Here is a 22,779-nt window from a genome sequence, read left to right as displayed (position 1 = left end):
TGCAAAGACTCTTTTATCCAAATGAGGTCACATGCACAGGTTCTAGGGGTTTGGTCATAGACATATCTTTTGGGGGTCCACCAGTAAAACCCTACATGTGTCCCTAATCCCAAAGAGTGGGGTAAGGGAATGTCAGAGCCTAAAACAATGACTCTTTTGTTTGGTTTTTACATTTTTATTTTAACGGAATGTTTAGGCAATATAAAATAGACAGTGAAAAGTAAAATAAGCAAAGCCTCAGGACTCTATTGCTTGAAAGGACATGGGCCAGCATCTGCACTAGTTCTCTTCTTTCCACCTGAGTAGACGTGGTGTCCAGGGCTGGAATGAGAATGTTCACATTATCAGGGTGCTGTCTTTTCCCCCCAACAGTACTTCATGTGAACTCTCCATCTGTCCCAATAGTCCAAAACTTATGCCTTAGAAATGATTCTGACTACTGAATGTGAGTTCATTATTACCTGGGTTATTTTAAGAGTGCTTAATGATTTTTTTTCTAATTTTACAAGCAATAATGCTCATTAAAGAAATGTTGGAAATGACCAAAAAGTGTATAAGAAACCTCCCCAAATCCTACCATCCAGAATTAATTGGTAAGATTTTGTTAAATATCCTCTCAGTATTTACTCCAACCATATATTTGTTGCACTTTATTCCCAAACCAGATTGGGGACATAGGTTCTGGTGAAGATGGAATAAGCACACTATCCTACCCCTCCACTAAATGCAATGAAAACTTTGGACAGAATGAGTGGAGCAGCTTGAGGACTATGAAAAACAAATGAGATGCCCAGTTTCCAGCCTGGAATGTAAGGAGCTTGGAAGCCATCACTCCACCCAAATGGCAAAAAGTTAAACAAACTGAAAAATCAACAAGTCTTCTTAGATCTGTCAGAGAAATGAGGTAATAGGGCAAACCACTGTCCCCCAAATTAGACAGACAGACAGGTTGATACACAATCACAAATTACCAGAGTAGAAACTGCAGAGCAGAAACCTACAGAGGAACCAGCTCCTGAACTACAAATGACAAGTTGGAAGCACCGTGTGGACAAGTCTGAGAGTTAAAAGCTCCAGGCAAACCAGTCTTGCAGGGTGGGGGGGGGGGTTACCCATACTTTTGTGAGTTTTATCTCCAGGAGCTCTACTAGATTCTCACAGTGAATATCAGAGAAAAGTCCCCTTGCGCTTCCTGCAGAGAGAGGGAAAAGTAACCATTTTAAAATATGCCAGAACTCTCTGTTCTTCTTAAAAGGCCTGTCCTCAAGTATAATTATTTTGCCAGAGCCTTACCTATTGGAGTTATCTGACTGACCTGGGGGAAGGAAAATACCTATTTTCATCTCCCTTTAAGCCTTCTACCTGGGGGAAGAGAAATACCCAATTCTATTCCTCTCTAGTCATTCTGTCCTACCTAAGGCAGTGAAAAACTGAGAAGGACTTGTGAAGTTCACACTCCAGTGGCACAGGCTCACTTAAAGACTGAGACCTAATCATAAGACTATGAAACACTTCCCTCTCCCCTCACACATTACTACCACATTATTAAAGGCCTATTTACCAGAATCTCTTTTACCTAGTCCATCATGTCTGGCTTTCAACAAAAAAGATTACAAGGCATACTAAAAGGCAAAAACACAGTTTGAAGAGATCAGACCCATACTCAGATATGGCAGAACAAGCATCAGACCCATACTCAGATATGGCAGAGATATTGATATTATCATACTGAGAATTTAAAGCAATTATGATTAATATGCTAAGGATTTAAATGGAAAAAGAGGACAACATGCAAGAACAGGTGGGCAATGTAAGCAGAGAGATGGAAATTCTAAGAAAGGGTAAAAAAGAAATGCTTGTGATGGAAATTGCTGTAACAATAATGAATGATTTTGATGAGCTCGTCTGTAGACTGGATGTAACTGAAGAAGGTATCTCTGAGCTTGAGAATATGTCAATAGAAACTTCAAAAACTGAAAAGCAAAGAGATAAAATACTGAAAAAAATGGAACATAAAATTCAAGAACTGTGGTACAAACTATAAGAGGTGTAACATATAGGTAGTGAGAATACCCAGAGAGCCGTCAAGATGGCAGAATAGGAGGACCTGGGGTTCACTTCCCCACAAATACATCAAGAATACATTTACAAGTGGAACAATTCACACAGAGCACCTGCTGAACACTAGCAGAGGACCAGACACCTAAAAGGACAAGAAAAGATCCCTGCATAACTGTGTAGGACAAAGGAGAGAAAAAGAAAAAAGGAAACAGGATGGGACCCGCCCCCCTGTAGGGCAGCTGAAGGAGAGGAGAAGTTACCGCAGATGGGGAAGCCCCCTCACCGGAGGTGCAATACGCTGAAATGGCAGGGGGTGGTGGTGGAGGGGCCTTCAGGGGCTATTGGAAGAAAGTGCAGTGGCTCGTCTGTGGCAGGCAGGAAAGAGTGAGACTTGCATGGACGGTCTGTACCAGAGCCCTGTGTGCCCCAGCCTGAGACAGGTGTCTGCCAATGCAAGTCGGGGTTGGTTGGGTGCTGAAGCGTGGGGTTAGGAGAGTGGACCCGGGGAGAGGACTGCTGTCGGCTGCGTGGAGATAGCCTGAGGGGATGGGACTGAGGAGTTCTGCAGGTAGGAATGCTCCTGGAGGAAGCGTGGACTGCCTTGGAAGTGAGGCGCCATTGTTGAGTGGCGTGCAAGGGGCGGGGCCACCATTGTGGCCACTCTCCCCACACGCCAGCCCCTGCTTCCAAGGGCACTGGGAGAAATTCGAAACAGAGCGAGTGTGCGCCCCAGTCATAGGCACCTTATCCCCCTCCTGCTTGAGCAAGCACGTGCGCCCCAATTGGTTGCCACCTCTGGCCCCTCCCACCTAAGCAAGGAAGTGTACCTCAGTCAGTTGCTTCCTTCGCCACCTCTCACCCAGGTGGGGAGCAGACGCTTGAGGGTGGTCCACACGCAGAGGTGGGGCCAAAACCAGGTAGTGTAGGGGATGGTACTGGAAGCAGGAATGTGTTGTGAGATTACTTAGAGCTAGGAGCTCAAAAAACCATCTGATTCCATAAAATTATGTATGAACTCCTGGACTCACCTCTGATCTGTACATGTACACACATGAATCTGACTCTAAACAGCAAATCTATAGCTTTGAGATCTGAACCATATAGTAGACCACCACCCAGGTCCCAGATTAGCCACTGGGTGGTGCATATATAGGATAGGTATAAATACACTGCAAAAGCCTTGAAAACTGAACTGAGATTAGAACCACAACCCTCAGAACACTGCTAAAACAAACAAACAAATAAAAACCAACAACATTCTCTACAGCATTTAAAAAAGACTTAGAGTCCCATAATGTAATATTCAAAATATCCTGGAGACAAAAGTATTTGACATATGAAGAACTAGGAAAATATTGACATTAACTCACACAGGACAATATAATCAACAGACTCCATCCCAGAGGTGACACAGATGCTGCTCCAAGAAAACTTTAAAGCAATGATTATGTTCATGCTCCAGGAGGTAAGGGCGAACAACTTTTGAAATGGATGGAAAGAAAGTCTCAGTGGATAAATAAAAGATACTAAAAAGAACTAAGTGGAAATTTTAGCTTTGGAAAATGCATTAGCCAAAATAAAGAAGTTCCCTGATTAGAAAAGGAGCCACTGAACCTGAAGATAGATCAGTAAAATTTATCCAAAATGAACAACAGAGGAAAAAATGTAGAAAAAATGAATAGAGTCTCCAGAACTTATGAAGAAATATCAAAAGGTCTAACATTTATGTCATCACAGTCCCAAAAGGAGAGGAGAAACAATGTAGAAAAAATATTTGAAAAATAATGGCTGAAAACTCCCCAAGTTTGGCAAAAAAAAAAAAAAAAAAAATCAAGAAGCTAAGTGAATCCCAGACAGGAAAAACTTAAAGAAATTCACACTCAGATACATTATAATCAAACAGCTGAAAACTTATGTAGGAAAATATGTAGAGAAATATGTACATATACACACTAGCTGAGAGAAATAAAAATTCAAATGACTGCAGATTTTACATTAGAAACCATGGAACACAGAAGGTCATGGAAAGAATATTTTTATGCTGTTAAAGAGGCTGTCAACATTGAATTTCAGATCCAGCAAAAATATCCTTTAGGAATGAGTTGAAATAAAGACATTATCAGAGGAAAGAAAATTAAGATAATTTGTTGCCAGCACTAAAACAATTGCTGAAAGAATTTCTTCAGGCAGAAGAAAAATGAAATGAAAATGAAACCTGGAAAATCAGAAATAAAGTAAGAGTAACAGAAATGGTAAATACCTGGGTAAATATAATAGGCTATTCTCTTAGTTTCTTTAAAATATGTTTGATGTTAAAAGTAAAAATTATAGTATTGCCTGATGGGGTTTCAATGTATGTAGATGTAGATGTAATACATAAGACTACAATGTAAAGGGAGAAGGTATGGTGAAGTTTTCTATATTTTACTTGAATTTAAAATATTAATTCTGGGCTTCCCTGGTGGTGCAGTAGTTAAGAATCTGCCTGCCAGTGCAGGGGACACAGTTTCGATCCCTGGTCCAGGAAGATCCCACATGCTGCAGAGCAACTAAGCCCATGCACCACAACTACTGAGCATGCACTCTAGAGCCTGCGAGCCACAACTACTGAGCCCATGTGCCACAACTACTGAAGCCCATGCACCTAGAACCTGTGCTCCTCAACAAGAGAAGCCACCGCAGTGTGAAGCCTGCACACCACAACAAAAAGTAGCACCTGCTCTCCACAACTAGAGAAAGCCCGAGTGTAGCAATGAAAACCCAACAACGAAGACCCAATGCAGCCAAAAATAAATAAAAATAGATAAAAAATAAATACATTTTTTTAAAAAGAAAAAAATTACTTTAAAAAATTAAAAAATAAAATATTGATTCTGAGTAGACTGTGAAAAGCTAATTATATGTATCATAATCCTTAGAGTTACCACTAAAAAATCTATACAAAGACATATATAAGATAAATTAAATAAATATATTAAAATGTAATACTAAACATTTTCCAAATAATCCAAAAGATGGCATCTTTAGGCCAAAACCTCACTGTCTTAATTACTGAAGCTTTGGTATAAATCTACAAAACAGGGTTAGCTCTTCAACTTTGTTCTTTCCCAAAGTTGTTTTGACTATTCTAGGTCCTTTGCATTTCCATATGAATTTTAGAATCAGCTAGTTGATTTCCACAAAGATGTCTCCTAGAATTATGAACGAGATTGCACTGAATCCCTAGACCAACTTTGGGAGAATTGACATATGACAATATAGAGTCTTCCAATCCATGAACAAAGTATAGCTCTCCATTTATTTTATTTAATATTCTTTAATTTTCGGAAATATTTATTAGCAGAGTCAATATATAGGTTTTTCACATCTTTTTTCAGATGTCATATTTTAATACCATTTTAAATATTTGTTTTTAACTTTAATATCTGATTTTTCAATCCTAGTATGTAGAAACATAATTGATTTTTGTATATTGACTTTGAATTCTGCAACCTTGCTCAACTCATAAGTTCTGGTAGCTAGTAATTTTATATATTTCATCAGATTTTCATAGGGGATCATGTCATCTGTGAATAAAGTCAGTTTTTCTTCTTGTTTCCCAATTTAGATGACTTTTATTCCTTTTTCATGCCTTATTGAACTGCTTAGAATCTCCAGTACAATTTTGACTCTTGAGTGTGAACATTCTTTTCTTGTTTCTGATCATAGGGGGAAAGCATTCAATCTTTCACTATTACTATGATGTTAGCTGGAGGTTTTTCATTGAGTTAAGGAAGTTCTCCACTGTTCCTAGTTTGCTGAGATAGTTCTTATCAGGAATGGATGTTGGATTTTGTCAAATGCTTTTTCTCCATTTATCGAAATGATCATATGGTTTTTCTTTTTCAGTTTCTTAATATGTTGTAGTAGTTTCCCAATATGGTGTCCTAGTTTCCCAGGGTTTCTATAACAAATTACCACAAACTTGGTGGCTTAGAAACACGAAATTTATTCTCTTACAGTAATGCAGTCTAGAAGTCTGAAATCAAGGTGCCAGCAGAGTCATACTCACACTGTAGGCTCTAGGGAAGGATCTTTCCTTGTGTCTTCTAGCTTCTCAAGGCTCCAGTAGTTCATTGTGTAGTGGCTGGATAGCTCCAATCTCAGCACACCTCTATCTTCACATAGCCTTCTACATGTTTGTTATGTGTGACCTCTCTTCTCTTCTTATAAAGATACCAGTCATTGGATTTAGGGCTCACCCTAAACCCAGGAGGATTTTGTTTCAAGTCCCTTAACTAATTACATCTGCAAAGTATTTCCAAATAAGGTCACATTCTGAATTTCTGAGTGGACATGAATTTTAGGAGACAATATTTCAACTCACTACATGTGACCAAATACATTGTTTGATTTTTGAATGTTGAATCAAACTTACAATTCAACACCCATTTATGATAAAAACCCTGCAGAACATAGGCATAGAGGGAACTTTCCTCAACATAATAAAGACCATATATGACAAACCCACAGCCAACATCGTCCTCAATGGTGAAAAACTGAAAGCATTTCCACTAAGATCAGGAACAATACAAGGTTGCCCACTCTCACCACTCTTATTTAACATAGTTTTGGAAGTTTTAGCCACGGCAATCAGAGAAGAAAAGAAAAGAAAAGGAATCCAAATCAGAAAAGAAGTAAAGCTGTCACTGTTTGCAGATGACATGATACTACACATAGAGAATCCTAAAGATGCTACCAGACAACTACTAGAGCTAATCAATGAATTTGGTAAAGTAGCAGGATACAAAATTAATGCACAGAAATCTCTGGCATTCCTATACACTAATGATGAAGAATCTGAAAGTGAAATTAAGAAAACACTCCCATTTACCATTGCAATGAAAAGAATAAAATATCTAGGAATAAACCTACCTAAGGAGAAAAAAGACCTGTATGCAGAAAATTATAAGACACTGTTGAAAGAAATTAATGATACAAATAGATGGAGAGATATACCATGTTCTTGGATTGGAAGAATCAATATTGTGAAAATGACTCTACTACCCAAAACAATCTACAGATTCAATGCAATCCCTATCAAAGGGCTACTGGCATTTTTCACAGAACTAGAACAAAAAATTTCACAATTTGTATGAAAACACAAAAGACCCCGAATAGCCAAAGCAATCTTGAGAACGAAAAACGGAGCTGGAGGAATCAGGTTCCCAGACTTCAGACTATACTACAAAGCTATCAAGACAGTATGGTACTGGCACAAAAACAGAAAGATAGATCAACAGAACAGGATAGAAAGCCCAGAGATAAACCCACGCACATATGGTCACCTTATCTTTGATAAAGGAGGCAGGAATGTACAGTGGAGAAAGTACAGCCTCTTCAATAAGTGGTGCTGGGAAAAATGGACAGCTACTTGTAAAAGTATGAGATTAGAACACTCCCTAACACCATACACAAAAATAAGCTCAAAATGGATTAAAGACCTAAATGTAAGGCCAGACACTATCAAACTCTTAGAGGAAAACATAGGAAGAACACTCTATGACATAAATCACAGCAAGATCCTTTTTGACCCACCTCCTAGAGAAATGGAAATAAAAACAAAAATAAACAAATGAGACCTAATGAAACTTAAAAGCTTTTGCACAGCAAAGGAAACCATAGACAAGACCAAAAGACAACCCTCAGAATGGGAGAAAATATTTGCAAATGAAGCAACTGACAAAGGATTAATCTCCAAAATTTACAAGCAGCTCATGCAGCTCAATAACAAAAAAACAAACAACCCAATCCAAAAATGGGCAGAAGACCTAAATAGACATTTCTCCAAAGAAGATATACAGATTGCCAACAAACACATGAAAGAATGCTCAACATCATTAATCATTAGAGAAATGCAAATCAAAACTACAATGAGATATCATCTCACACCAGTCAGAATGGCCATCATCAAAAAATCTACAAACAATAAATGCTGGAGAGGATATGGAGAAAAGGGAACCCTCTTGCACTGCTGGTGGGAATTGGTACAGCCACTATGGAGAACAGTATGGAGGTTCCTTAAAAATCTACAAATAGAACTACCATATGACCCAGCAATCCCACTGCTGGGCATATACCCTGAGAAAACCATAATTCAAAGAGTCATGCACCAAAATGTTCATTGCAGCTCTATTTACAATAGCCCGGAGATGGAAACAACCTAAGTGTCCATCAACAGATGAATGGATAAAGAAGATGTGGCACATATATACAATGGAATATTACTCAGCCATAAAAAGAAACAAAATTGAGTTATTTGTAGTGAGGTGGTTGGACCTAGAGTCTGTCATACAGAGTGAAGTAAGTCAGAAAGAGAGACAAATACTGTATGTTAACACATATATATGGAATCTAAGGGGAAAAAAATGCCATGAAGAACCTAGTGATAAGATGGGAATAAAGACACAGACCTACTAGAGAGTGGACTTGAGGATATGGGGAGGGGGAAGGGTAAGCTGTGACAAAGTGAGAGAGTGGCGTCGGCATTTATAAGCTACCAAACGTAAAATAGATAGCTAGTGGGAAGCAGCCGCATAGCACAGGGATATCGACTCGGTGCTTTGTGACCACCTAGAGGGGTGGGATAGGGAGGGTGGGAGGGAGGGAGACGCAAGAGGGAAGGGATATTGGAACATATGTATATGTATATACAAAGTTTCTGCTTTATTATAAAGCAGAAACTAACACTCTATTGTAAAGCAATTATACTCCAATAAAGATGTAAAAAAAAACACAAAAAAAACTTACCTTCTTGGGCTAAACCCCAAGAAGGCTAAACCCCCCATTGGTCATGATGTGTTAATATTTTATTGTTAAATTGGATTTGCTAAACTTTTGTTTAAGAATCTTGCATCTATATTGATAAGGAATTTTAGTCTGGAGTTTTCTTTTCTTGCAATGTCTTTGCCTGGTTTTGATATCAGGATAATACTGGCCTAATGAAGTAGTTGGGAAACAGTCTCTTCATTTCAATTTTATGGAAGCACTTGTATAGAATTGCGATGACTTCTTTCTTAAATGTTTGCCATAATTCCCCAGTGAAACCATGTGGGCCTGCAGTTTTCTTTGTGGGAACTACAAATTTAATTTCTTTAATGAATATAGTGCTATTTGGATTATCTATTTTTTCTTGAGTTAGCTTTGGTGGTTTGTGGCTTTCAAGGAATTTGTGTATTTCATCTAGGTTTTCAAATTTATAGACATAAATTTTTTTCATAATATTCATTTATTACTCTTCAAATACCTGTAGAAATCACTGATGATGTAAGCTCTCTCATTTCTGTTATTAGTATTTGAGTCCCCTCTTCCATTCTAATCAGTTTGGCTAGAAATTTATTAATTTTATTCCTCTGATCTATTGTTATTTTTTCACTTTATTGATTTCCCTTTGATCTTTATTATAACCTTTCTTTTTATTTTTGTTTAATTTGCTCTCCCTTTTCTAGTTTCCTCTTAAGTACTGCTCTACCTGCATCCCACAAGTTTTGATATGTTGTGCTTTCATTTTTATTCAGTTTTCAAAATCCTTTCTAATCTTCCTTTTGATTTATTCTTTCACGTATGGGTTATTTAGAATTGTTCTATTGAGTTTCCAAGTAGTTGGAGATTTCCCAGATATCTTTCTATCGTTGAATTCTAATTTAATTCCATTGTGGTCAGAGAACATGGTTTGTATAACTTAAATCCTTTTAAATTTATGAAGACATGAATCTCAAGTGTATTATATTGAATGAAGTTACACTCAAAAGTTTACAAACTATACCAAAACCAGACAAAGATGTCACAAAGAAAGAAAATTACAGGCCAATATCACTGATGAACATAGATGCAAAAATCCTCAACAAAGTACTATCAAACAGAATCTAACAGCACATTAGAAGGATCATGCACTATGATCAAGTGGGGTTTATCCCAGGAATGCAAGGATTCTTCAGTATATGCAAATCAATCAACGTGATACACCATATTAACAAATTGAAGGAGAAAAACCATATGATCATCTCAATAGATGCAGAGAAAGTTTTCAACAAAATTCAACACCCATTTATGATAAAAACCTGTGGAGAACAGTATGGAGGTTCCTTAAAAAACTAAAAATAGAACTACCACATGATCCAGCAATCCCACTACTGGGCATATACCCTGAGAAAACCATAATTCAAAAAGAGTCATGTACCAAAATGTTCATTGCAGCTCTCTTTACAATAGCCAGGACATGGAAGCAACCTAAGTGCCCATAAACAGATGAATGGATAAAGGAGATGTGGCACATATATACAATGGAATATTACTCAGCCATAAAAAGGAATGAAACTGAGTTATTTGTAGTAAGGTGGATGGACCTAGAGACTGTCATACAGAGTGAAGTAAATCAGAAAGAGAAAAACAAATACCGTATGTTAACACATATACGTGGAATCTAAAAAAAGAAAAAAATATTGGTCAGAAGAACCTACGGGGGGAAGGATACAGGGAGGGGGAACGGTAAGATGGGATAAAGTGAGAGAGTGGCATGGACATATATAAACTACCAAACGTAAAATAGATAGCTAGTGGGAAGCAGCCGCATAGCACAGGGAGATCAGCTCGGTGCTTTGTGACCACCTAGAGGGGTGGGATAGGGAGGGTGGGAGGGAGGGAGGTGCAAGAGGGAAGAGGTATGGGGACATATGTAGATGTATAACTGATACACTTTGTTATAAAGCAAAAACCAACACAACATTGTAAAGCAATTATACTCCAATAAAGATGTTAAAAAAAAGAAAAAGGATACAAACGGTAATGATTCATTTATATGACATTCTGGAAAAGACAAAACCATAGGAAGAGAGAACAGATCAGTGGTGGCCAGTAGTTAAGTACAGGGGCTGGGTTTTCTACAAGGGGGGTGGTGTGGGGGTGTTTTTTTGGGGTGACAAAACTATTCTCTATTCTAATTGTGCTTACGGCCAGACTTCCCCAAAGCTGGAAGCTGAACTTCCTCCTCCAATTACCTAGACATTAAACATGTCCTTATTTGACCCCTATGTGTGGGACTTGGCTGGGCAGTGTGGGGAACAAAGGAGGCCTATGCCCTGCTGCTTGTGGGGCATCAAACATGATTAAGCAGAGAAGCAAGGCATAAACACCACAGTATCCCAGTCTGATGTACCAAAGCCATGACTCTACATTCCATAGCTTGTGTTGATCTTTGACCTGAGACTTGTGGTGCAGAACCCCTGTCAAGCCGCTCTCAGGTAAAATTTTTCCAATTCTGTAATTTCTCAACCACCTCATGTTTTAAAACCAGTGCATTCATAGTTCTTCTCCCACCCTTCGGCCAGGGTGGCATCTAACTTCTAGGGTGCAGAGGTGATGGAGAGGAACTGATTTCAAGATGCCTACTGCAGTAGCCACTTTTGTTCCTCAGCCTTGGTGCCTTCTGCAGCTTTTGGGCCGCCCACACTCCCACACTGACCCAGCCACATCCCGCTTCATTTGGTGCTGCTCACACAGGCCTACCTACCCCCTAATCCCTCCTGGAGCCCAAGAACTCTGAGTAGTTGCCCACATGTCTCCCTAGAGGCTGCACTCAGGCCCAGAGCGCTTGCTGCTCTCTGGTCTGCAGTGCTAGACTTGACCTTCTTGGTGGACTCCCAGGTCCTTGGACTCGTCTGGGAAGCAAGACCAGGTGTCCTCTCTCTCAGTTCTGGCCCAGCCTGTGCTCTGGGTAGCCCCCTGGGAGGTAGGGGAAGTTGAAATCAGGGTCCCTTCTCAGAGGCTCATACCAGCTGGTCTCAACTATACTTGCCTACATCCCCAGGAGGCTCCATACCTGCCTGGGAGACCTGGCCTCCTCAGCATCCTGCCCATTAAGGGCTCACACTCTGCTTTGGAATTGAACATCTTCTGTCTTTTGTAACTGAAGGCCTTGCTCTAAGAACCATGGATGATCCTAGCCATTGTTTTGAGAAGTCCCGCAGTAAGTACCTGACTGAGCCCTGTGACTTCATTTGGTCATTTCTCCAGGAAACACCCGCCTCAGAAGGCCATGAAGATAGACAGCTGCAGCACTGCCTGAACAAGAGATAGGCAGGGAACAGGAAATACAGAGGAAAAAAATCCCAGTTATTCTGCCAAAGTGGTTTTGGAGACAATCGGTCAGAAATAGGTTTGAATACCTTACCTACTTCCTAACTTTGTGACCCCGGCAGCTTCCTAATCCTTAATCCTTGGACACCATCAGGGCCAGTCTGCAGTGAGAAGCAGTAGCACGTGGCCATCAGAGCCCAGCAGAGGAGAGGGACTCTACACGATGAAGGACTGCCCAGGTTTAGGGACCTGTGGGGTCAGACCATCTGCCGAGGAGCCATGTGACTTTTGAAAAGGCCCCATTCCTGGTGTGAGCCTGTTTCCTAATCTGTAATACAGGATAACAATACATAACTCACAGGGTCACTGTACAAATCAAAAGAGATCATGTAAGCAGAGTGCACCTGGCAGCATCATCAGCATATCACTCCTGCCCTGATGATGACGGTGATGATGGTGATATTGACAATGACAATGACATTGATGATGTGATGATGAGAGCAATAACAATGATGGAGATGGTGACAGTGATGATGACCAAAGGGATCTGATGGGCCAGGGGTGAGAGACTCCTGAAACCTAAGAGGCTGAGACAGAGGGATCCTCCTTGTCCTGATATTAACCCCCTGTGTCACAACCTTGAAAATCTCTGGGGAAAGGAGGCAAATGAATAATCCTCATTGCTTCTTGGAACAGAGGTGTGTGTCTGGTTAGAGACCCATTACCAGGGCGACCTGGGCTCCCTCCTTGGGCTTATCTGGGACGTGATCGGTGCTGTGTTTGTCTAGTGGGCACAGCCTGACTGAACCCTGGTGTAGGGAAGAGACACTGGGCAGATAGTTGGGGCCACTGGGAGGATCTCTGACTCTAGACTGGGCAGTCTGGTTCAGACCCCCAAGGTGGCAGGGAACTACTTTAAACACTTTTGAACAATGTGTTTATTTGTGCATTAAAGAGAACATTTTAAATTCAACTTCTATACAACTTACTATACACAGGTATGTACAAACAGAGAGGATGGGCATTCTCATGTCCTGGATCTGTCTTGATGCCACCTCCCTCACCCTTGCAGCCCAGATGAGGATCTGAAGCAGCTCCTCACCCTGTCCCACCTGGGCCACGGGGAGTCCCTCTGTGTGTGACAGGACCTCCCTGCACAGCTACAGGAATTTGCTGAGCTGTTAGTGTTCCACAGAGGCTATGTTCCTCATGCCCTTTCTTCCCTCTCCCACCTCCCTCCCCAAACAGGCATCCATTTCTAACCATATGATATCTAACCTTTCTTACCTTTCTCTCCACGTTCTATAATCAGACACACACCCAGGTTTTTTGTTTTTTTAATTAATTAATTTAATTAATTAATTAATTATTTTTACATCTTTATTGGAGTATAATTGCTTTACAATGTTGTGTTAGTTTCTGCTGTATAACAAAGTGAATCAGCTATACATATACATATATCCCCATATCTCCTACTTCTTGCGCCTCCCTCCCAGCCTCCCTGTCCCACCCCTCTAGGTGGTCACAAAGCACGGAGCTGATCTCCCTGTGCTATGCGGCTGCTTCCCACTATCTATTTAACTTTTGGTAGTGTATATATGTCCATGTGACTCTCTCACTTTGTCCCAGCTTACCCTTTCCCCTCCCTGTGTCCTCAAGTCCATATTCTACATCTGTGCCTTTATTCCTGTCCTTCCCCTATGTTCGTCAGAACTTTTTTTTTTTTTTTTAGATTCCATATATATGTGTTAGCATATGGTATTTGTTTTTCTCTTTCTGATTTACTTCACTCTGTATGAGAGTCTCTAGGTCCATCCACCTCAGTACAAATAACTCAATTTCTTTTCTTTTTATGGCTGAGTAATATTTCATTGTATATATGTGCTACATCTTCTTTATCCATTCATCTGTTGATGGACACTTAGATTGTTTCCATGTCCTGGCTACTGTAAATACTGCTGCAATGAACATTGAGGTACATGACTTTTTTTTTTTTTAACATCTTTATTGTGGTATAATTGCTTTACAATGGTGTGTTAGTTTCTGCTTTATAACAAAGTGAATCAGTTATACATATACATATGTTCCCATACCTCTTCCCTCTTGTGTCTCCCTCCCACCCACCCTCCCTATCCCACCCCTCCAGGCGGTCACAAAGCACCGAGCCGATATCCCTGTGCCATGCGGCTGTTTCCCACTAGCTATCTACCTTACGTTTGTTAGTGTATATATGTCCATGCCTCTCTCTCGCCCTGTCACAGCTCACCTTTCCCCCTCCCCATATCCTCAAGTCCGTTCTCCAGTAGGTCTGTGTCTTTATTCCTGTCTTACCCCTAGGTTCTTCATGACATTTTTTTTCTTAAATTCCATATATATGTGTTAGCATACGGTATTTGTCTTTTTCTTTCTGACTTACTTCACTCTGTATGACAGACTCTAGGTCTATTCACCTCATTACAAATAGCTCAATTTCGTTTCTTTTTATGGCTGAGTAATATTCCATTGTATATATGTGCCACATCTTCTTTATCCATTCATCCTATGGTGGGCACTTAGGTTGTTTCCATCTCTGGGCTATTGTAAATAGAGCTGCAATGAACATTTTGGTACATGACTCTTTTTGAATTTTGGTTTTCTCAGGGTATATGCCCAGTAGTGGGATTGCTGGGTCATATGGTGGTTCTATTTTTAGTTTATTAAGGATCCTCCATACTGTTCTCCATAGTGGCTTTGTCAATTTACATTCCCACCAACGGTGCAAGAGGGTTGCCTTTTCTCTACACCCTCTCCAGCATTTATTGTTTGTAGATCTTTTGATGATGGCCATTCTGACTGGTGTGAGATGATATCGCTTTGTAGTTTTGACTTGCGTTTCTCTAATGATTAGTGATGTTGAGCATCTTTCATGTGTTTGTTGGCAATCTGTATATCTTCTTTGGAGAAATGTCTGTTTAGGTCTTCTGCCCATTTTTGGATTGGGTTGTTTGTTTGATATTGAGCTGCATGAGCTGCTTGTATATTTTGGAGATGAAACTTTGCCAGTTGCTTCATTTGCAAATATTTTCTCCCATTCTGAGGGTTGTCTTTTCATCTTGTTTATTCTCTCCTTTGCTGTGCAAAAGCCTCTAAGTTTCATTAGGTCCCATTTGTTTATTTTTTATTTCCATTTCTCTAGGAGGTGGGTCAAAAAAGATCTTACTGTGATTTATGTTATAAAGTGTTCTGCCTGTGTTTCCCTCTAAGAGTTTGATGGTGTCTGGCCTTACATTTAGGTCTTTAATCCATTTTGAGTTTATTTTTGTGTATGGTGTTAGGGAGTGTTCTAATTTCATTCTTTTACATGTAGCTGTCCGGTTTTCCTAACACCACTTATTGAAGAGGCTGTCTTTTCTCCACTGTATATTCTTGCCTCCTTTATCAAAGATAAGATGACCATATGTGCATGGATTTATCTCTGGGCTTTCTATCCTGTTCCACTGATCTATATTTCTGTTTTTGTGCCAGTACCATACTGTCTTGATTACTGTATCTTTGTAATATAGTCTGAAATCAGGGAGGAGGATTCCCCCAGCTCCGTTTTTCTTTCTCAAGATTGCTTTGGCTATTCGGGGTCTTTTGTGTTTCCATACAAATTGTGAAATTTTTTGTTCTAGTTTTGTGAAAAATGCCATTGGTAGTTTGATAGGGATTGCATTGAATTTGTAGATTGCTTTGGGTAGTATAGTCATTTTCACAACGTTGATTCTTCCAACCCAAGAACTTGGTAAATCTCTCCATCTCTTTGTATCATCTTTAATTTCTTTCATTAGTGTCTTGTAGTTTTCTGCATACAGGTCTTTTTTCTCCTTAGGTAGGTTTATTCCTAGATATTTTATTCTTTTTGTTGTAATAGTAATTGGGAGTGTTTTCTTAATTTCACTTTCAGATTTTTCATCATTAGTGTATAGGAATGCAAGAGATTTCTGTGCCTTAATTTTGTATCCTGCTACTTTACCAAATTCATTGATTAGCTCTAGTAGGTGTCTGGTAGCATCTTTAGGATTCTCAAACAGTGACAGTTTTACTTTTTCTTTTCCAATTTAGATTCCTTTTTCTTCTCTGATTACTGTGACTAAAACTTCCAAAACTATGTTGGATAATAGTGGTGAGAGTGGGCAACCTTGTCTTGTTCCTGATCTTAGTGGATATGGTTTCAGTTTTTCACCATTGAGAATGATGTTGGCTGTGAGTTTGTCATATAAGGTCTTTATTATGTTGAGGTAAGTTCCCTCTATGCCTACTTCTGCAGGGTTTTTATCATAAATGGGTGTTGAATTTTGTCGAAAGCTTTCTCTGCATCTATTGAGATGATCATATGGCTTTTCTGCTTCAATTTGTTAATATTGTGAATCACATTGATTGATACGCGTGTACTGAAGAATCCTTGCATTCCTGTGATAAACCCCACTTGATCATGGTGTATGATCCTTTTAACGTGATGCTGGGTTCTGTTTGGTAGTATTTTGTTGAGGATTTTTGCATCTATGTTCATCCGTGATATTGGCCTGTAGTTTTCTTTTTCGTGACATCTTTGTCTGGTTTGGGTATCAGGGTGATAGTGGACTCATAGAATGAATTTGAGAGTGTTCCTCCCTCTGCTATATTTTGGAAGAGTTTGAGAAGGATAGGTGTTAGCTCTTTTCTAAATGTTTGATAGAATTTGCCTGTGAAGCCATCTGGTCCTGGGCTTTTGTTTGTTGGAAGATTGGTTTTTTTATAAATTTATTTATTTAGTTAGGTATTTTTGGCTGTGTTGGGTCTTCGTTTCTGTGTGAGAGCTTTTTCCAGTTGCGGCGAGAGGGGGCCACTCTTCATGGTGGTGTGCGGGTCTCTCACTGTCGCAGCCTCTCGTTGCGGAGCACAGTCTCCAGATGCGCAGGCTCAGTAGTTGTGGCTCAGAGGCCCAGCTCCTCTGTGGCATGTGGGATCCTCCCAGACCAGGGCTCAAACCCGTGTCCACTGCATTGGCAGCCAGAATCTCAACCACTGCGCCACCAGGGAAGCCCCTGTTGGAAGATTTTTTTGTTTGGTTTGGTTTTATTTTTTTGTGGTACGTGGGCCTCTCACTGTGTGGCCTCTCCCGTTGAGGATCACAGGCTCTGGACGCGCAGGCTCAGAGGCCATGGCTCACGGGCCCAGCCGCTCCGCAGCATGTGGAATCTTCCCAGACTGGGGGACGAACCTGTGTCCCCTGCATCAACAGGCGGACTCTCAACCACTGTGCCACCAGGGAAGCCCTGTTAGAAGATTTTTAATCACAGTTTCAACTTCAGTGCTTGTGATTGGTCTGTTTATATTTTCTATTTCTTCCTGGTTCAGTGTCGAAAGGTTGTGCTTTTCTAAGAATTTGTCCATTTCTTCCAGTTGTCCATTTTATTTGAATATAGTAGCTTGTAGTAATCTCTCATGATCCTTTGTATTTCTGCAGTGTCATTTGTTACTTCTCCTTTTCATTTCTAATTCTGTTGATTTGAGTCTTTTCCCCTTTTTTCTTGATGAGTCTGGCTAATGGTTTGTCAACTTTATCTTCTCAAAGAACAAGCTTTTAGTTTTATTGAACTTTGCTACTGTTTCCTTCATTTCTTTATTTCTGATCTGATTTTTATGATTTCTCTCCTTCTGCTAACTTTGGGGGTTTTTTTTGTTCTTCTTTCTCTAATTGCTTTAGTTGTAAGGTGAGGTTGTTTGTTTGAGATGTTTCTTGTTTCTTGAAGTAGGATTGTGTTGCTATAAACTTCCCTCTTAGAACTGCTGCATCCCATAGGTTTTGGGTCATCGAGATTTCATTGTCATTTGTTTCTAGGTATTTTTTGAGTTCCTCTTTGATTTCTTCAGTGATCTCTTTGTTATTTAGTAGTGTATTGCTTAGCCTCCATGTGTTTGTATTTTTTACAGTTTTTTTCCTGTAATTGATTTCTAGTCTCATAGTGTTGTGGTCAGAAAAGATACTTGATAAGATTTCAATTTTCTTAAATTTACTAGGGCTTGATTTGTGACCCAAGATGTGATGTATCCTGGAGAATGTTCCATGAGCACTTGAGAAGAAAGTGTATTCAGTTGTTTTTGGATGGAATGTCCTGTAAATATCAATTAAGTCCATTTCATTTAATGTGTCATTTAAAGCTTGTGTTTCCTTATTTATTTTCATTTTGGATGATCTGTCTTTTGGTGAAAGTGGGGTGTTAAAGTCCCCTACTATGATGTGTTACTGTTGATTTCCCCTTTTATGGCTGTTAGCATTTGCCTTATGTATTGAGGTGCTCCTATGTTGGGTGCATAAATATTTACAATTGTTATATCTTCTTCTTGGATTGGTCTCTTGATCATTATGTAGTGTCCTTCTTTGTCTCTTGTAATAGTCTTTATTTTAAAGTCTATATTGTCTGATATGGGACTTGCTACTCCAGCCTTCTTCTGATTTCCATTTACATGGAATATCATTTTCCATCCCCCCACTTTCAGTCTGTATGTGTTCCTAGGTCTGAAGTGGGTCTCTTGTAGACAGCATATATATGGGTCTTGTTTTTGTGTCCATTCAGCCAGTCTATGTCTTTTAGTTGGAGCATTTAATCCATTTACATTTAAGGTAATTATCAATATGTATCTTCCTATTACCATTTTCTTAATTTGGGGGGGTTTGTTTCTGTAGGTCTTTTCCTTCTCTTGTGTTTCCTGCCTAGAGAAGTTCCTTTAGCATTTGTTGTAAGGCTGGTTTGGTGGTGCTGAATTCTCTTAGCTTTTGCTTTTCTGTAAAGGTTTTAATTTCTCCATTGAATCTGAAAGATATCCTTGCTGGGCAGAGTAATCTTGGCTGTAGGTTTTTCCCTTTCATCACTTTAAATATGTCCTGCCACTCCCTTCTGGCTTACAGAGTTTCTGCTGAAAGATCAGCTGTTAACCTTATGGGGAATTCCCTTGTATGTTATTTGTTACTTTTCCCTTGCTGCTTTTAATATTTTTTCTTTGTATTTAATTTTTCATAGTTTAATTAATATGTGTCTTGGCATGTTTCTCCTTCGATTTATCCTGTATAAGACTCTCTGTGCTTCCTGGACTTGATTTACTATTTCGTTTCGCATATTAGGGAAGTCTTCAACTATAATCTCTTGAAATATTTTCTCAGTCACTTCCTTTTTCTCTTCTTCTTCTGGGACCCCTATAATTTGAATGCTGGTGCATTTAATGTTGTCCCAGAGGTCTCTGAGACTGTCTTCAATTCTTTTCATTCTTTTTTCTTTATTCTGTTCTGTGGTAGTTATTTTCACTATTTTATCTTCCAGGTCACTTATCCGTTCTTCTGCCTCAGTTGTTCTGCTGTTGCTTCCTTCTAAAGAATTTTGAATTTCATTTATTGTGTTGTCCATCATTGTTTGTTTGCTCTTTAGTTCTTCTAGGTCCTTGTTAAGCGTTTCTTGTATTTTCTCCATTCTATTTCCAAGATTTTGGATCATCTTTACTATCATTACTCTGAATTCTTTTTCATGTAGACTGCTTATTTCCTCTTCATTTGTTTGGTCTGGTGGGTTTTTACTTTGATCCTTCATCTGCTGTGTGCTTCTCTGTCTTCTCATTTTGCTTAACTTACTGTGTTTGGGGTCTCCTTTTCACAGGCTGCAGGTTTGTAGTTCCTGTTGTTTTTGGTGTCTGCCTCCAGTGGGTAAGTTTTGTTCGGTGGCTGTGTAGGCTTCCTGATGGAGGGGACAGGTGCCTGTATTCTTGTGGATGAGGCTGGATCTTGTGTTTCTGGTGGGCAGGACTGCGTCTGGTGGTGTGTTTTGGGGTGTCTGTGACCTTATTATGATTTTAGGTATCCTGTCTGCTAATGGGTGGGGTTGTGTTCCTGTCTTGCTAGTTGTTTGGCATGGGGTGTACAGCACTGGAGTTTGCTGGTTGTTGAGTGGAGCTGGGTCTTAGCATTGGGGCGGAGATCTCTGGGAGAGCTCTCACTAATTCCTATTACGTGGGGGTGGGAGGTCTCTGGTGGTCCAATGTCCTGAATTCGGCTCTCCCACCTCAGATGCTCAGGCCTGACAGCTGGCTGAAGGCATCAAGACCCTTTTGGGAAGTTTGAGGTCTTTGGCTAGTGTTCAGTAGGTGTTCTGTAGGAGTTGTTCTACATGTAGATGTATTTTTGATGTATTTGTGGGGAGGAAGGTTATCTCCACATCTTACTCCTCCACCATATTGAAGGTCCTACTCACCCAGGGTTTTTTGTTGTTTCTTTTGTTTTGTTCACTTTACAAAAGTGGGATATTGCATTTCCTTCTCTGTGTCCTGCTTTTCTCATGGAAAACTTTACCATAGAAGTCCCTCCAAGTAAATTGTCTTGAATTTAATTCATTTTTCTAAGCTGCTTAACCTTCCATGAAATAGTTGTGCCACACATTACTGTATCTCTTCCTTATCGACAAGCAATCTCTTTTTTCCCACTGCTTGTGTTATACTAATTGGCAAATGAAGGTGGGGGGGGGGCCTGTGGTGATGGAAGGTGCTGGAGGGAGAAGGTAGAGTTGATGAAGCTGGAGTTGTTGTTGGTGATTACGTTTCCATGTGCCAGGGACTGTATGGGGTCAGTCGCATGTCTCGTGTGTCACCTAGGATGAGCCCAAACTAGGATACAGAGCACAGCTGTCAGCTGAATTGCTGGCCAGGGGCCTTGTGCACTTATTTGCATGGGTGGCTGTCTTATTTGCACTTTTCTTAGTTTCTGGGGTTGCAGAGGCTTGGCGTGAGAGAAGGGTGCAGATGGAGGGAGTGGAGGATGCAGGAGGTACAGGTCTTTGGGGTTCCTGTGGGGAGAGGCAGAGGCTGAGTCTTCAAGAGACATTTTGTGAGAACTAAAGTACGTGCTTTTCAGGTTACAGGTACCCAGTGAGGCAAGACAGGAATCGAAACAGGAGGCTGCAAACACATCAGTCACTGAAGACACGGGGGCCATAGTACCTGTGGGAACTGCTAGTGAGGGCTTGGGAGAGAGTGTCACTCAGCAGTCACAGGCTCAAACATGTAAGATGCCCCTGGAGGCCCCCAGAAATGCAGAGGACCAGGGCTGGTGTTTCCATACATGGGAGCCAGGCTTGCTTGGTGGGAAGGCTAAGGGGCAGCGTACAGAGTGGTGGGATGGCTGGAACCAGGGCTGGGCAGGAGCAGGAGCCAGGCCAGCTGGAGTAGGTAGCTTCAGCAGGGCACTGGGCTGTCTGTTCTCTCCTTAAACCCACAGGATTCAAAAAAAAGAAAGAAAGAAAACCCACAAGATTCACAGCCCAGGAGGGCTGCTCCGATTGGCCATGCCTGCCTGGCCCTTGCTCCTCGAGGCCACGGCAGGCTGGGCCCATGATCAAAGGTGCCACTAAGACCCATGGGGCATGGTGATTCCCCAAGTGAAAGTGGAGTACCATGACTTGAAGCAGGAGGAATTGACACTGGGGCACCTGTACTTCATTATGTCCACTTTACAGATGGGGATATTGAGGCACTGAGACGGGGAGCCATTTACCAAAGTTTGCTGTCTCATTTGGTTTCCCCAGAAACAGACTCTGAGACAAGGATTTGTGTACTAGTGTTAATAGTTAACTGAGTGCTGCAGTAGGTTATTTGGGTGCAAGTTTGTGGGAAGCACTCTGAGGGAGTGAGGAAGGGAGAAACATCCATAAACAGTGTGTTAATGAGCAGGCTACTGCTGGGGCTCAGTCCCCTGGGGACCTTCCAGACACTTGGAGGCACACACTTTGAGAGGTCCCACTGAGCGGCAAGGAGGCTGGGACACTGACACCCCCACTCTCATCCTGGGGGGGGGGTCACTTCCTCAACATCTCAGGCCTGCCCTACCCAGAGGCGGAGATATGTCTGGAATAATCAAATGACCTCATAGACCGAGACCTGGGCGTGCCATGTGACCTTAGGATAGGCCTTGGCTGTGGACAGGGCACCCACTGGCAGTGTCTGTACAGTTCCATTCCTGGAAAGGGGCGGACCAGGGGATGCAAGCGACAGCAATCAGCCTTACTCTGTTATCATGCCCTACTTCCCGCCTCATATCGAAGTATTTTATATATATCATGTAGCTGCTGGTGGGGGCCAGTTGGCACCTCCTCTCTGCAGGGCAGTTTAATAATGGGCCACTTTAGATGTGAGGAACAGATGTCCCCCCACAAGACTCAAGCCACAGGAGTGAACGGAAACCAAATTTCAGTGTCAAAGTTGTCAGAGGGCCTGAGAAGATGCTGAGCACCTGGGCTCTCTCTTCTTTTTTACTTTGCAGCTTCATTTGGTCAGTTAGTCCTGCCCCAGCCCTCCAGAGCCGCAGGAGCACCCACTTCAAGCTGCGGTCCAGGGTCCAGAGCATGAATCAGGAAGGAAGATACCTTCTTGTGAGGGAGGAAATCTCTCCCCAGGCTCTGCCTCCAACGGGTGTCCCTGAGGCCAGATCTGGGTCTGTTCTGACCAAGGTGGTGGTGTTGGCTTGGGGTTGGTAGCACCTCCTTACACCCTGGCCACAACCTCGATGTGCACTGGACCTGGAAGAGTGACCCTAGACCGGGCCTGTGGCAGCCAATGCACCAGTGT

Source organism: Grampus griseus, assembly GCF_964374135.1.
Source record: "Grampus griseus genome assembly, chromosome: 3".
Lineage (NCBI taxonomy): Eukaryota > Metazoa > Chordata > Mammalia > Artiodactyla > Delphinidae > Grampus > Grampus griseus.
Note: the sequence above shows the minus strand (reverse complement) of the source record.